The sequence below is a fragment of the Schistocerca piceifrons genome, chromosome 6 (genome assembly GCF_021461385.2).
Source record: "Schistocerca piceifrons isolate TAMUIC-IGC-003096 chromosome 6, iqSchPice1.1, whole genome shotgun sequence".
NCBI lineage: Eukaryota > Metazoa > Arthropoda > Insecta > Orthoptera > Acrididae > Schistocerca > Schistocerca piceifrons.
The window spans coordinates 402,194,352-402,207,403 of record NC_060143.1 but is presented as its reverse complement, the minus strand read 5'-3'; positions in this window follow the sequence as shown (position 1 = coordinate 402,207,403).

The following is a 13,052-nucleotide window of genomic DNA, read 5'->3' as shown; positions in this document are numbered from 1 at the left end:
TATTCGTATTATAAGCATGATAAATTGTACTGGCATTGTGTTAAATAAACAATTATTTTCATTTTATTGTATTTGATATCATAAATTAAAAAATTTTCAATATTGATAATTACTTGTTCTTTATCGCTACGGTTTTCACTTATACTACCATTCTAACCTGAAAAATTGTGCTACTTTGAACGTGAAACAACAAAACAAGCACCGTAGCGACAGAACGGTAAAGAACAGTGAGCCCTTGGACACAGGATGCACAAATTTTCAATACACTACTTACCGGTATTCTAACAGAGTAACGGCGGTACAGCAGAATCTTTTGTGATAAATTATCGCCTCTGTCGCTGTTTAGTTACAGAATGAAACTCGAGAAGATACAATATAAAGCACAATTAGCCATTTTCAAGCTCGTTTGCTTGCAACGATCTGGACTTGAGTACACTCTTAACACTTAGTGTTATTAAGAATATAGCGTGCAGTGAGAAGGTGGACGTGGCAGTTACATCTTGGAAGGCAATATAATTATTTTGTTGATTTATAACTCGAAGGGAATGGCAGATAGGGGTAGCGCAAGAAGCCTAACGCTCTTACAAAAAAATCTAAGATAGCAACAATCTGGATGTACAGTGCGTAAGGATGGAAACGTTTAAGAGAAGAAATTGAACATTAGAATACTCAAAATTCGTACATGTAACACTATTCAACATATTCCAGACACGATGTCGTTGGCAATGCGTACATGAAATCGCGCTTCACTCTGATTACCGACAGTCAGTACAGCCTCAATGGATGACACTCGGCATAATTTCAATGGACAGTCTGAACGAACCAATGTTCTCGAAGAGAAACAGAGACTTCCAGTTAGAAACAGTCATTCTTAGGATGTCTTAAGTAGCCATACCTTGAGCCTGGGGCAAGACGTCGAACACACACTGCGAACAACATAAATAAGAAACCCAACAATTGAAATATACTGACAATCAGATCACTGATCTTATTTACAGTACTCTACAAACAAATACAAAATTTGCTTTAGGTAGACCTACTAAAAAATTTGATCGTTTTGTGGACACTTATGAACAGGTCCAATGTATTGTTGAAAAGTTCTCAAGATTTGTTTATTGTCCATAATTTACTCATTATCGCCTGCCCCTGGAGCTCGAACGAGATCGCGATCTTGAAGACGAAGAACGCGATCTTGACCGCCGCCGAGACGAGTAAGATACAGATCTGGATCTGGACCTTCTGCGGATTTCGATCCGACGTCTTCCACCAGTGGACATTTCCACTCTCAGTCTACGACCACACAGCCGTATTCCATCGAGAGCTCGCACGGCGTCCTGGGCGTCTCTTGGATCGTCAAATTCAACGAAAGCAAATCCAGGAGGATTCCTTGCAACCCATATATCCCGTACTGGGCCATACCTGCCGAACATGTTTTCTAAATCGTATTTCGACACAGTTAGATCCAAGTTTCCGACGTACACCTTGCATGGCGAATTGTAGTACCGTGACATTATTGTCTGGACTGCAAAATGCGGCTCATATATGCACCACAGCAAATGAATTACAGAAACAGCGCCATGCAATAAGAAACAAGTGAACACAGAATATTTATGTAGCAAAGATGAAATTTTGTTGTTAAACTGTATTTATTAACTACAGCAGAGACGTCAAAAATATGACACATATAATTTATTTTTGGTATCAATTCTCTCCTAATAAATACCGTAGGGTAACTCAAGTTCTCAGTGCAGACAACTTATACTGGTATTAAAAAATGTCTTCATTGGGATACCTGGATTAAGTGTTCGTGTTGCACAAGACTTTCGATACCACTATGACAAAACACCTCTTCACAAAATAACTTTTGTTATCATCAAAATGTGTTAACCATTGGGAAGTCGGAGTTCTGTGGAAATGATCATTTATAGCTGCGAATTAGTCAGAACTGAAATACTGGTAACGTACAATTACTGATCAGTTTTGACTCAGAACGTCAAACGAACTTCTGCGCTGTGAACCAGTTTCACCAACATCAAAGAAAGGTGACATTAGCTAAGAACTTGAAGTGAATTTGCCGTGGGCGTCTACATCAATTCTTGCAAGAGGGGGTAAACTTATGAAACTGTAATTTTTTATTCGATGAATTAGAAAACGCACTGCGCGCTAAGCTGAAAAAGGCGCCACAGATGTCGACGTGTAGTCTGTATAATTAGCAGCAATCCTGCTGCCGGTGATAGCACACAAAAACGTCCTAGTAAACATGTATCTGCAAACGAGCCGTTTGAAAAACATAGGGTGTCCATAGGAGAACCCCTGATATGAAAATTAAATATCCTGAAAATAAGACCGGTAGACTAGTCCAACAAAAGGTACATTTATTATGAAAGCTGTAAGAATCTGTAAGGATTTTATACATAAAGTTCAAAATAGTTCGAAAGCTTCTAGCACATTGTGCTGTACGCTGTGGAGCTCGTACAGGTACATAATTAAACTCGTTCTCAGCAAGCAGTCTTTGCAATGACATCACAATCTTTTAGAGATGTCCATCACTCTCAGTACGGAGGTAGCGGAAACCAACAATGAAATTTGCCATCACAACTTGTAGTGTATAAACGGCGTTAGTTTCAAATGTCACCCAGAGTGTAGACTCAAGCTCCGCAGAGTGGTGGGATGGTTCAGATAGAAAGTGTCTTTCAAAGTGCGCCGAAAAAAATAGTTATGAGAAGTCAGCTTGGGCGAATATAGAGGCCAATACATGTGTACGCCTTTTAATTGGCGCTAAACCAATGCAATGACTCTATTCCCGACGCATTTATCAAGAAAGCGAAACACTTGTTCGGTGCGATGTGGTCTGGCCCCATCTTGCATGAACCACTCGGTGTCTGGTCGACCCTCCAACGTGTGGCTAGAAATGGTCTCAAAATTGCAAAGCAACGTTCACTAGTGATCGTTTCTCACATGAAAAAAGGGCCAATAATGCCTCTGCCACTAACTGCAGCCCAAAAAGCAACTTTGGGAGAATACAGTTATTTCGCTTTACCCAAATGGGATTTTCGGATCCCTAAAATTGGCAGTTTTGGTAATTTACGACTCCATTCAGGTGGAAGTGTCCATCATCTGTGATGCAGCCAAAATCAAATCTTTCATTATCAACCTTCGGCAGCGGCATCAGTCCCTCCTCACGAACCAAGCTGACCTTGTTCCCCTTCCCCAGTACACCTGACCCGAAAGCAACACCACCCCCGATGTTGTCATTGCCTCTGCCATTCTCCTTTGGCATATTACCGTGGACATTCTTGACTCTACAGGTAGCGACCACCTCCCCGTCGTTCTCACCGTTCGCAAATATAGCCCTCTATCGCACAGCTCGTATAGGTAAGGGCTTCACAGCCTGCCCGTTTGAATATGGCGAGGAGCTTGTGAACAGTTTTTGCATCGGATCCTTTCGGAACATTAAATCGCGTTTGAAAGCTGCGCCTTGTTGCCAGGACTGTGTTCAAACCTGTCGTGTTCCAGTACTAGAAAAACACGTTGTTCAGTGGAATACATGATTTCAACCTCTTTCTTGGGTGCGCTAGCTTCCTTCGTCGTTTCAACGGTGGAAGTGATTGATACGAGCTGCAGCGCGCTATTTATGGGCACTATGTATTGCAATTACAGCGCCGTCTATTAGCAGCTTTCCGAACTATTTCGAAATTTCTGTATAACTTTTGCATACAATTCTTACCGCTTTATCAGTAAACATAACATTTGTTGCACTCGTCAATCAATCTCAGTTATCAAGATATTTAATTTTGAACTCAGGGACCCCTTTGCTGGACACTCCGTAGTTGGGGGTGTGTACTTAAGAGCCGCCTCATACTTCAGTACGAAGTATTTTCTGGTCAGCATAAATGTATTCTACATATAAACTATTTAATCAAATCCCCATCCGACTCCTCCTTGTCCCACCCTCCACGCTTTAGTCCTGTCAACCCCAGACCCCAAGTTCCTCCATGCCCGTACCCTCACCATGGAGATGCGTAACTGATTCCCCAGAGGGACTCAGTCCTCATCAAGTCCCCTTCCCCCTCCTTTCATACGATGCAAAAGGTGGTTATTCAGGCTTTTGACTGATGGTCACGTTAACGTGACGACAGTCTACAATACTTCTTCAGTACAATTTACTGTACATTCGTACCTGACAAAAGTGTTCCTCCACATGTCGTCATCGCAGTTATGCACTCGTTCCTAGAATGAGTTTCTAATCATTTCAAACATCCTCTTACCATCTCGCAATTCTTGACAAGACTGTACAATCCGCTACTCCAATTCTTCAATTATGTCAGTGGATCGAGAGCAGCTGGCCTTAGGGGCCAGAATAGAGATACGACTCGGCCTATTCATCTTGCAACATGCTGGCTTTCCCTACCGTTGTGCAAGACATTGTAGGCAACGGCTGAAATTTGAGCCCAGCTAGATGGGGAATTAATCGAAAAGTTTATATTTCATTTACATTGATACAAAGAGTTTTGGGCTACCTGAGATCAAATAAAGCAGAAGGAATACAGAGTCCGTCAGAAAAATGTATACACACTTTAAGGAACGGAAAGTATTACTTATAAGTTTATTTTACTTTTAATAATTGATCACACATGTTGTACAATCTTCAGTTTAGCAAATGCTTAATTTAAATGTTCAAAATGGTCACCGTTGGCGGCTAACCACATAACAGAACGACGAGAGGTCGCCTTAACTACGTCAGTCAATGTTACAGTGGAGATCGCTGCACATGTCACTGTAACCTTATGGCGAAGTTCCTCCAGCGTGCGTGGCTTACGTCGATAGACATTATCTTTCACAGTTCACCACAAGTAGGTGTTAGATCCGGCGACTGTGGAGGGAACTCAATGGGCCTTCTTCGTCCAATCCAATGCCCCAGAAAACTGTCATCCCGGAAAGCTTGTATGGCTAGGAAGTAGTGTCCTTTTGGTAGAAGACCTCGTCATCAGCTCCATAATGCGCACGTATACCTGGCAAAATTGATGTGCTTAATATCTCCAGGTACACTTTTCCAGTGACAGCTCTGGCCATCCAGATTTAGGTTTTCCGTTATTTCCCTAAATTGCTCCAGGCAAATGCCGGGATGGTTCCTTTGAAACCAGTGACACCAGCATCAAAGAAAACGTATCCTACTAAGCCCATAGATGATAGTCCACACCACAAATGAACCCCTGGTAGACTGACCGTTCTATCCACATAAACATGCGGCTTTTCCGGTGTCCAGTACTCACTGTTATGCCGAACCTCCTTTCCCTTAAGTTTGAACTGTGCCTCGTCACTCCACACTACCTTGGACACAAATTGTTCGTCATCAGTTACCATTTCCTGATACCATTCGCAAAATCGCATTCGGTGATCAGGATCGTCTTCATTAATCGTTTACAGTGACCGTGGAATATAAACTTTCCACTTTGCAGCTTTCAGAATTCTTCGTACACTTGTACTGTTAACCCCCACTTAACGTACACATTTTGGGTAGCAGACTTCTGTGGAGAGTTAACAAACGTTTCCAACACAAGAGCCGACGAAGCAGGACTTGTAGCTGTACGTTGTCTTCCTGACCTTCCTTTGTGAATATCACAAATTGTTCCATGCAATTCAAACTTGTCAATGACGCGTTTAATTGTTAGGCGGGTTGGCGGTTCTGTTTCAAACTCCCGCCTCCACTGACGCTGCACTGCAACGGCATTAGCAAACTTGAAAAAACACTTCTAAATACATTCGTTGCTCCAATGCCAAGTGTGCTCCAGCCATCTTGTTTTCTCAATACCGAGATGAAGGTACTAAGGTACTAACATCTGTTGAGCCAAAAGACCATGCTGCAATATACTCATAACTCAAATCGAACTACAATATGAATATCTCGACAGAGCCTGACAAATTTTTCTGGCGGACTCCGTAGAAAATATTCCAACGGAATTTCTAAAAATTATTGCGGCAAATTGCAAGTAGATGTGTAGAATCTGTGAGACTGCCGACATACAATTAGACTTTAAAAAAAAAAAAAAAAAAAAAAAATTGCAAGGGCAGACGGATGCGAATAATATCATACAATCACCTTAACATCTCAAGCTGCTGGCAAAAATAATATATAGAAGAATGGAAAAGAAAACTGAGGATCTGGTAGATGACGATCAGTTTTGCTTTAGGAGAGGTAAAGGCACCAGAGGTGCGCTTCTGACATTGCACTTGGTAATGGAAGTAAGACTAAAGAACAATCAAGATACGTTCATAAGATGTAGACAGTTAGACAGTGTGAAATGGTGCAAGATATTTGCAATTGTGAGAAAAATAGGAGTAAGCTAGAGGGAAAGACAGATGATGTATAATATGTGCACGAACCAAGTGGGAACCAAGAACTATGTGCTCGAATTAGACATGGACGTAGTCTTTCGCTCCTGTTGTTCAATCTAAACACCGAAGAAGCAATGACGAAAATGAAAGGAAGGTTCAAGGGTAGGGTTAAAATACAGGGTGAAAGGAAATAAGTGATAAGATTCACTGATGACATTGTCATCCTCAGCGAAAGTGAAGAAGAATTACAGTATCTGTTGAATGGAATGAACAGTCCGATGGGTACAGAATATGGATCGAGAGATAACTAGAAAACGACAAAAGTAATGAGATGTAACAGAACTGAGAAAGCGAGAAATTTAAAGATCAAAACTGATGCTCACGAAGTAGACGAAGTTAAGAAATGCTGGTACCTTGGGAGTAAAGTAACGCACGAATTTCGAAGCAAGGAGAAAATAAAAAGCAGAACAGCACAGGCTAAGAGACATTCCTGTCCAAGAGAAATCTACTAGTACCGAAGATAGGTCTTAATTTCAAGAAGAAACTTGTGAAAATTTATGTTTAGAACTCAGCATTGTATATAATGAATCATCGACAGTGCGAAAAACGGAGCAAATGAGAATCGAAGCGTTTCAGATATGATGCTACAGAAGGATATAGAAAATGAGGTGGACTGGTGAGATAAGGAATAAGGACATGCTCCGCAGAATCAGCGAACCAGGGAACTGACACGAAGAAGGGAGAGGATGATGGGATATATGTTAGCGCAACAGGAAATAACCTCCACCGTACTAGAGCGGATTGTAGAGGGAAAAAGCTGTAGAGGAAGACAGGGATTGAAATACAGGAGAGGAATTCGTGGCAGGCAGCATCGAACTAGTCAGAAGACTAATGACTGGACAAAAAAGCATTTGTACTAACCGCGACCATATTTAGGCCTACTACTTAAGTCAGTGTCCTCTCGTAAACACTCATTCGTAATTATCACGCAAACATCCTCAATCGACCTCAGAAAATCCTGGCGCAGAAATCCTCCGAAAAAGGCCCAATGAAATGATCACTTAGTCCCCTAACCACACATTGGCAATTGTCTCGCATAAGCCTCGTTTTTGCTTCTATTATTGTGTATTTTCACATGTGAGAGTTTTTCCTATTAACTGTGATCCGCCTTGTTCACAGGATGTTTTACAATTGCTGTTGTAGGCTTCTAGGGGTTGTAGAGAGGACTTAGTAGACAAAGTTTTGATAAAGAACCAATATCCGTAATCGTACCGCTTAGGTGTAAAATACGACGCCTGATAAAAAAATTCCGGAACTTTGCCCACAAAATTTTTCTATGCTACCTTTCTATTTATTGTGCGTGGTCTCCTTCGAAATACTCTCCTCCACAATTGATACATTGCTCCCAGCGCCGTTCCCACTTGCGGAAGCAGTCTTGGCACACCTCTTGCTGGATCGCGCTAAGTGCTGTCTGCAAATTTTCTTTTGTCTCGTCTACTGGTGCAAATCTTCGTCCTTTCAACGGTATTTTCAACTTTGGAAATACAAAAGCCCGCAGGGGTTAGGTGTGGAGAGTACGAAGTATGATGCAGCTCAGTGATTTCGCTTTTTGTGCAATAGTCATGCACCAACAGGGATGAATGTGCGGATGCGTTATCATGATGTAAGAGCCGTGAACTGCCTCGTCACATTTCAGACCGTTTCCCTTTTACATTCTGTCGCAGGCGTCGCAACACATCCCGATAGTACCATCGATTAACATTTTTTTTTCCTGTAGCATGAATCTGTGATTAACTAATCCTTCAAAGTAAATTTGACTTGACCTGACGAGCTTCTTTTGGTCTCAGAGAACCTTTTCCGAAGCACTGTGAAGACTGAACCGTGATCTCAACATCATAACCGTACCCCCACGTCTCATCACCAGTTATGATTCTCCTAAGGAACATCTCGTTCTCATTTGCGCGATCCAAAATCTCTTCGCAGACTTCGTTCTGATCTTGACTCATGAGCCGTCTGACCAACTTGGCGACAGCACGATGTAGTCCAAGAAGCTGAGTCAGGATCTCATGACATGATCCGACTAAAATGTTGCAAGGATCACTCCAAAAGAAATGCAAATTATTTTTTTAAATCCATCTTTTATTGTACATGTTTGAAAGTTTTACAGCGTGTAGATACATCCTTTAGAAACAATGTTTTCATTTCTCCACATAATTTCCATCCCTCTCAACTGCCCTACGCCATCATGGAACCAGCGCCTGTATACCCGCACGGTAAAATTCTGGACCCACCAGTTGGAGCCACTGTTTGGCAGCGTGCACAAGGGAGTCATCATCTTCAACCCTTGTTCCACGAAGAGAGTCTTTCAGTTTCCCAGGGAGATGATAGTCACATTGAGCCAGGTCAGACTGTAAGGCGGGTGTTTCAGTGTTGTCCATCCGAGTTTTGTGATCGCTTCCATGATTTTATGACTGACATGTGCCCATGCATTGTCGTACAACAGCAAAACATCCTGCTTTTGCCAATGTGGTCGAACACGACTCAGTCGAGCTTGAAGTTTCTTCAGTGTCGTCAGATATGCATCAGAATTTATGGAGGTTCCACTTGGCATGATGTCCACAAGCAAGAGTCCTTCGGAATCGAAAAACACAGTAGCCATAACTTTTTCAACAGAAGGTTTGGTTTTGAATTTTTTTTTTTCTTGGGTGAATTTGCATGATGCCACTACATTGATTGCCTCTTTGTCTCTGGTGAAAAATGATGGAGCCATGTTTCATCACCTGTCACAATTCTTTTAAGAAATTCATCTCCACCATTCTCGTACTGTTCCAAAAGTTCGCTTCATACCATGTTTCTTGTTTCTTTGTGAGCCCCTGTCAACATCCTGGGAACCCACCCGGCACAAACCTTTTTAACGACAACACTTTCAGTATTCTGCAAACACTTCCTTCCCCTATCCCAACGTAACGTGACAATTCGTTCACTGTGATGCCTCTGTCAGCAGTCACCAATTCGTTAACTCTCTGCACATTGTCTGGAGTGTGTGCAGTATGGGGCCTGCCGCTGCGAGGACAACCCTCAATATTGCCATGCCCGCTTTCATCACGTAACCTGCTTGCCCACCGACTAACTGTACTGCGATCGACAGCAGCATGTCCATACACCTTTTTCAACCTCTTGTGGATGTTTCCCACTTCCTCGTCTTCACAGCCCAGGAATTCTATGGCAGCACGTTGCTTCTGACGAACGTCAGGTGTAGCAGCCATCTTGAAGACATGCTGTGACGGCGCCACTCACGGGAACAGGTTGAACTAAGTTTGAAAACAAGCAGGAAGAATGTATCTACACACTGTAAAACTTTCACACATGCAGAATGAAAACCGTATTTTTACAAAAATAGTGTGCATTTCTTTTGGAGTGACCCTCATACATTCTTCTGCACTCTCTCGGACAGTCAATCTTCGATTGGCACGCACAGTTTCGTTGACGTTCCTGACATGAGCCTCGTCGGTAGACACCGAAGGGTGTTCTGAACGAGGGTCATCTTTAACTCCCGTCCCGCTATTTTTAAACCGTGTGAACTATTCGTAACACCGAGTACGGCTTAAGCCCTCATCACCGTGGGCTTCCTACTTCACTTAGTGTGTCTCTGTAAAGGTTTTCTTGTGTTTCATGAAAAACTTAACGCAGACGCGTTGCTCCTCTAACTCTGCCATTTCGAAATTCGCAAACTGTGCGACACAACTTACTGCTCAGTAAGCACTGAACATTAACTAACAGACATACAACAATGAAGCTTCCGGCAGTTACACGTTAAACACGGGCGAGTCGAGGGATGCCAACCGAATTTCGCTCCTTGGTCCGAAATTACGAAATTTCCGGAATTTTTTGAACAGACTTCGTAACTTTAAAGATCGTGTCAGTTTCAGATCTCGCGCTTCAGGATACCAACACAGCGGAGACAATGATCTGTGATCAGTCTGATCCATGTGGTGATGCTGTTGTTCGTTGCTCAAGTAATATCTTTGACGCGTTCCTACATACATGCGGACCAGGAAGCCTTTTGTACATTTGTAGAGCACCGCAGTCAACCCTCCAAGTTGCGAACGTACCAGTTTCTCGCAACCTTTGTGTTAATCGGACGAAAATTTTAGGTGATGAACTGAGGTAATCCGGAAAACATTATCGATACGTGCTTTGTGCAGCTCTACCATCAAGTACCGTTCAGTGAAGCGGGACATGTAATAGTGATCTGACCTTCAGATTTATTTAGTTGCTACACGGTACATTTCTGGATGCGAGTTCCTGATCAAAACAACCCATAAAAGAGGGTAATAGGACTTGCGAAACATATTGTATACAGGGTGGTCAGAAACAAACTGAGAAGTTTGTAAGGGTGTTCCAGAGTAGGATGCATTCCGTCCGAACACGTCTCGGAAGGCTCAACGGACTCGACCGGCCGCCGTGTCATCCTCATGTGATAGCTGTCAATGAATGTGGATACGGAGTGGCGTGGGGTCTGCATACCGCTCTCCAGGCCGTTGTCAGTTTACCCGATCCAAGCTGCCACTTCTCAGTCAAGCAGCTCTCAATTGGACACAAAGGCTCAGTACACCTTTCTCGCCGACAGCGCTCGACAGACATGGCCGGCCACCCATCCCAGTGTTATCTAAGGCGGACAGCTTTTAACTGTTATCCGAATCCGACAGCGCTTAACTTCGGTGATCTGACGGGAACCGGTGTTATCACTGCGGCAAGGCAGTTATCTTAGAGTAGGCTGTGCTGAGAAATAATTGTTGGGCAAGAAATTCGAGTTGTTGTGTCGTTTCCGAGTTAATCAGCATTGAAACTAGTCAATCAGACCGTTGCATCGCTCGCCAGATTCAATTAGTGTCAGCTTTTCTCGTATCTTAGATGATGGCGTACAAAACCGCTCAGCATTTAGCTCTGTTTCGATTCCTACTACGACTCCATGTCCAAGTTTTGTATCGCTCTCGAGTTTGGCTTTAGCAAACCAAACGAATTACACATTGGGCGGTACCATCTCTGGCGGGGTGCTTGAATTTGCGCGCGCAACCGCCTAAGTGGCTAACTTCGAGGCTAATTAATTCGGAAACGGCGCAATGTAACGATTTCTTTCTTATCAATTATTTCTCAGCGCAACCTACCATACGACACCCTTGCAAGCTTTGTATACTGTTTCTCACCATTCTGTATAATAAAAGAAATTTATTATAATGTTTTTAGTTAAATAAACAGCAATCTCATGTGGCTCAGACCTTGGTGCTAGTATTTCCATCAGACGCCATTTCACTGCCGTGTCAGTTTAAACTGATGGTGTCACCAGTAATCGAACTCATCACCACTGCTTGAAAAGCATTAACACTGCCTTTCACTGAGGAGGGAGATAATTATATACACGTTAGTAATATGAGTAGTCTGTGGACTATAGCAAGACGGACGGAGAGGGGGCACTAAATGATATATTGCTTTTATAGAAAAAAATGTTCTCGAACTGGCGTTGCTCATTTGATGAAATCAAGCGTATCCATCGAGTTGTGAAATCAAGCTTGAAAACGTTTATAAAATATTTATTTGTAATCCCACAATGGGGTTTGAAAAGAACTTAAAAATGTGAAATAGAAAAAAGAACGATTGAAAATATCGTGTAGGGTATCAACAAAAATAACGAACATCAGTACTGCTAGAAGTGGAGGAGCAGGCTGTAAACTTTGAAAGAAAAGGGTTATTAGATTTGATTTCATCAGCAACACTTTCTTTGCGTACAAAACACACCTTATTTATCACTTTACTGGATTTATTTAATCTCTTTCATGCTTCCTGTTTTTTTAATGTTGACTGGGAAAACTAAAATTGAACAAAATGTGTTTTGAAAAACTATGTCTTTTGGTTTAGTGACTTAAAGGGCATCATAGGGTCAGTAACCGAGTGCATGAATTGGCCAATAGAAGCGACTGTTAACAGCCAAGCACTGAACCGAATCAATCCCCGTTCTTCAAGTTAGTCACATTATTCTGCAGCCGTACCTGCTGGACTGCTCAAATCCTCGAACTGCATGTGGCGCAGCGTTATTCCCCATGATATCGAGAATATTCCAGACCCTGGAGAGGACCTCTTTTCGAACTTGAAATTTCACGCACATGAATAATCACTTTAAGAGTATCTAATAATAAACCTTAGGTAGTCATTGTCTGGGATGATTAGGAGAGGGACTAGATAACTCAGGCTGCCTTCATACTAAACGTCACTACAGAGAATTTATACCTGTGTCACATTTACATCTCTTTCTTTCATAAAATCGTCTGTAACTTTTGATGTACATGCGTGGTTTGAAATGTAGCCCGCTATGGTGTTTGTTAACGTCGTCATCTCTCACTTGATACTTCATATGATGTGATGGCTCCAGTGGTTAATTGTTATTAATTGCTATTGTCCAACGTAATATCATCTTTAAAAAAGAGCTGTGATTTTCTTAATAATTATTGTAAAATTACGCTTAAAGTTACGATGGGCACATCTCGTCGCTGTGATTTTTGTGGCGCATTTGGTTCTACCGAGTCATGTTTGTGACGTCTGTACTGTAGTTTCCTTATCCGAGGGTGGTTTGATAAGTGTGGTAAATTGCCATGAAAGAATGGAACGTTTTTGTTGCGCCGTCGTGGTTGGTAAGCTTGTTTATTCCAACGATCATGTAA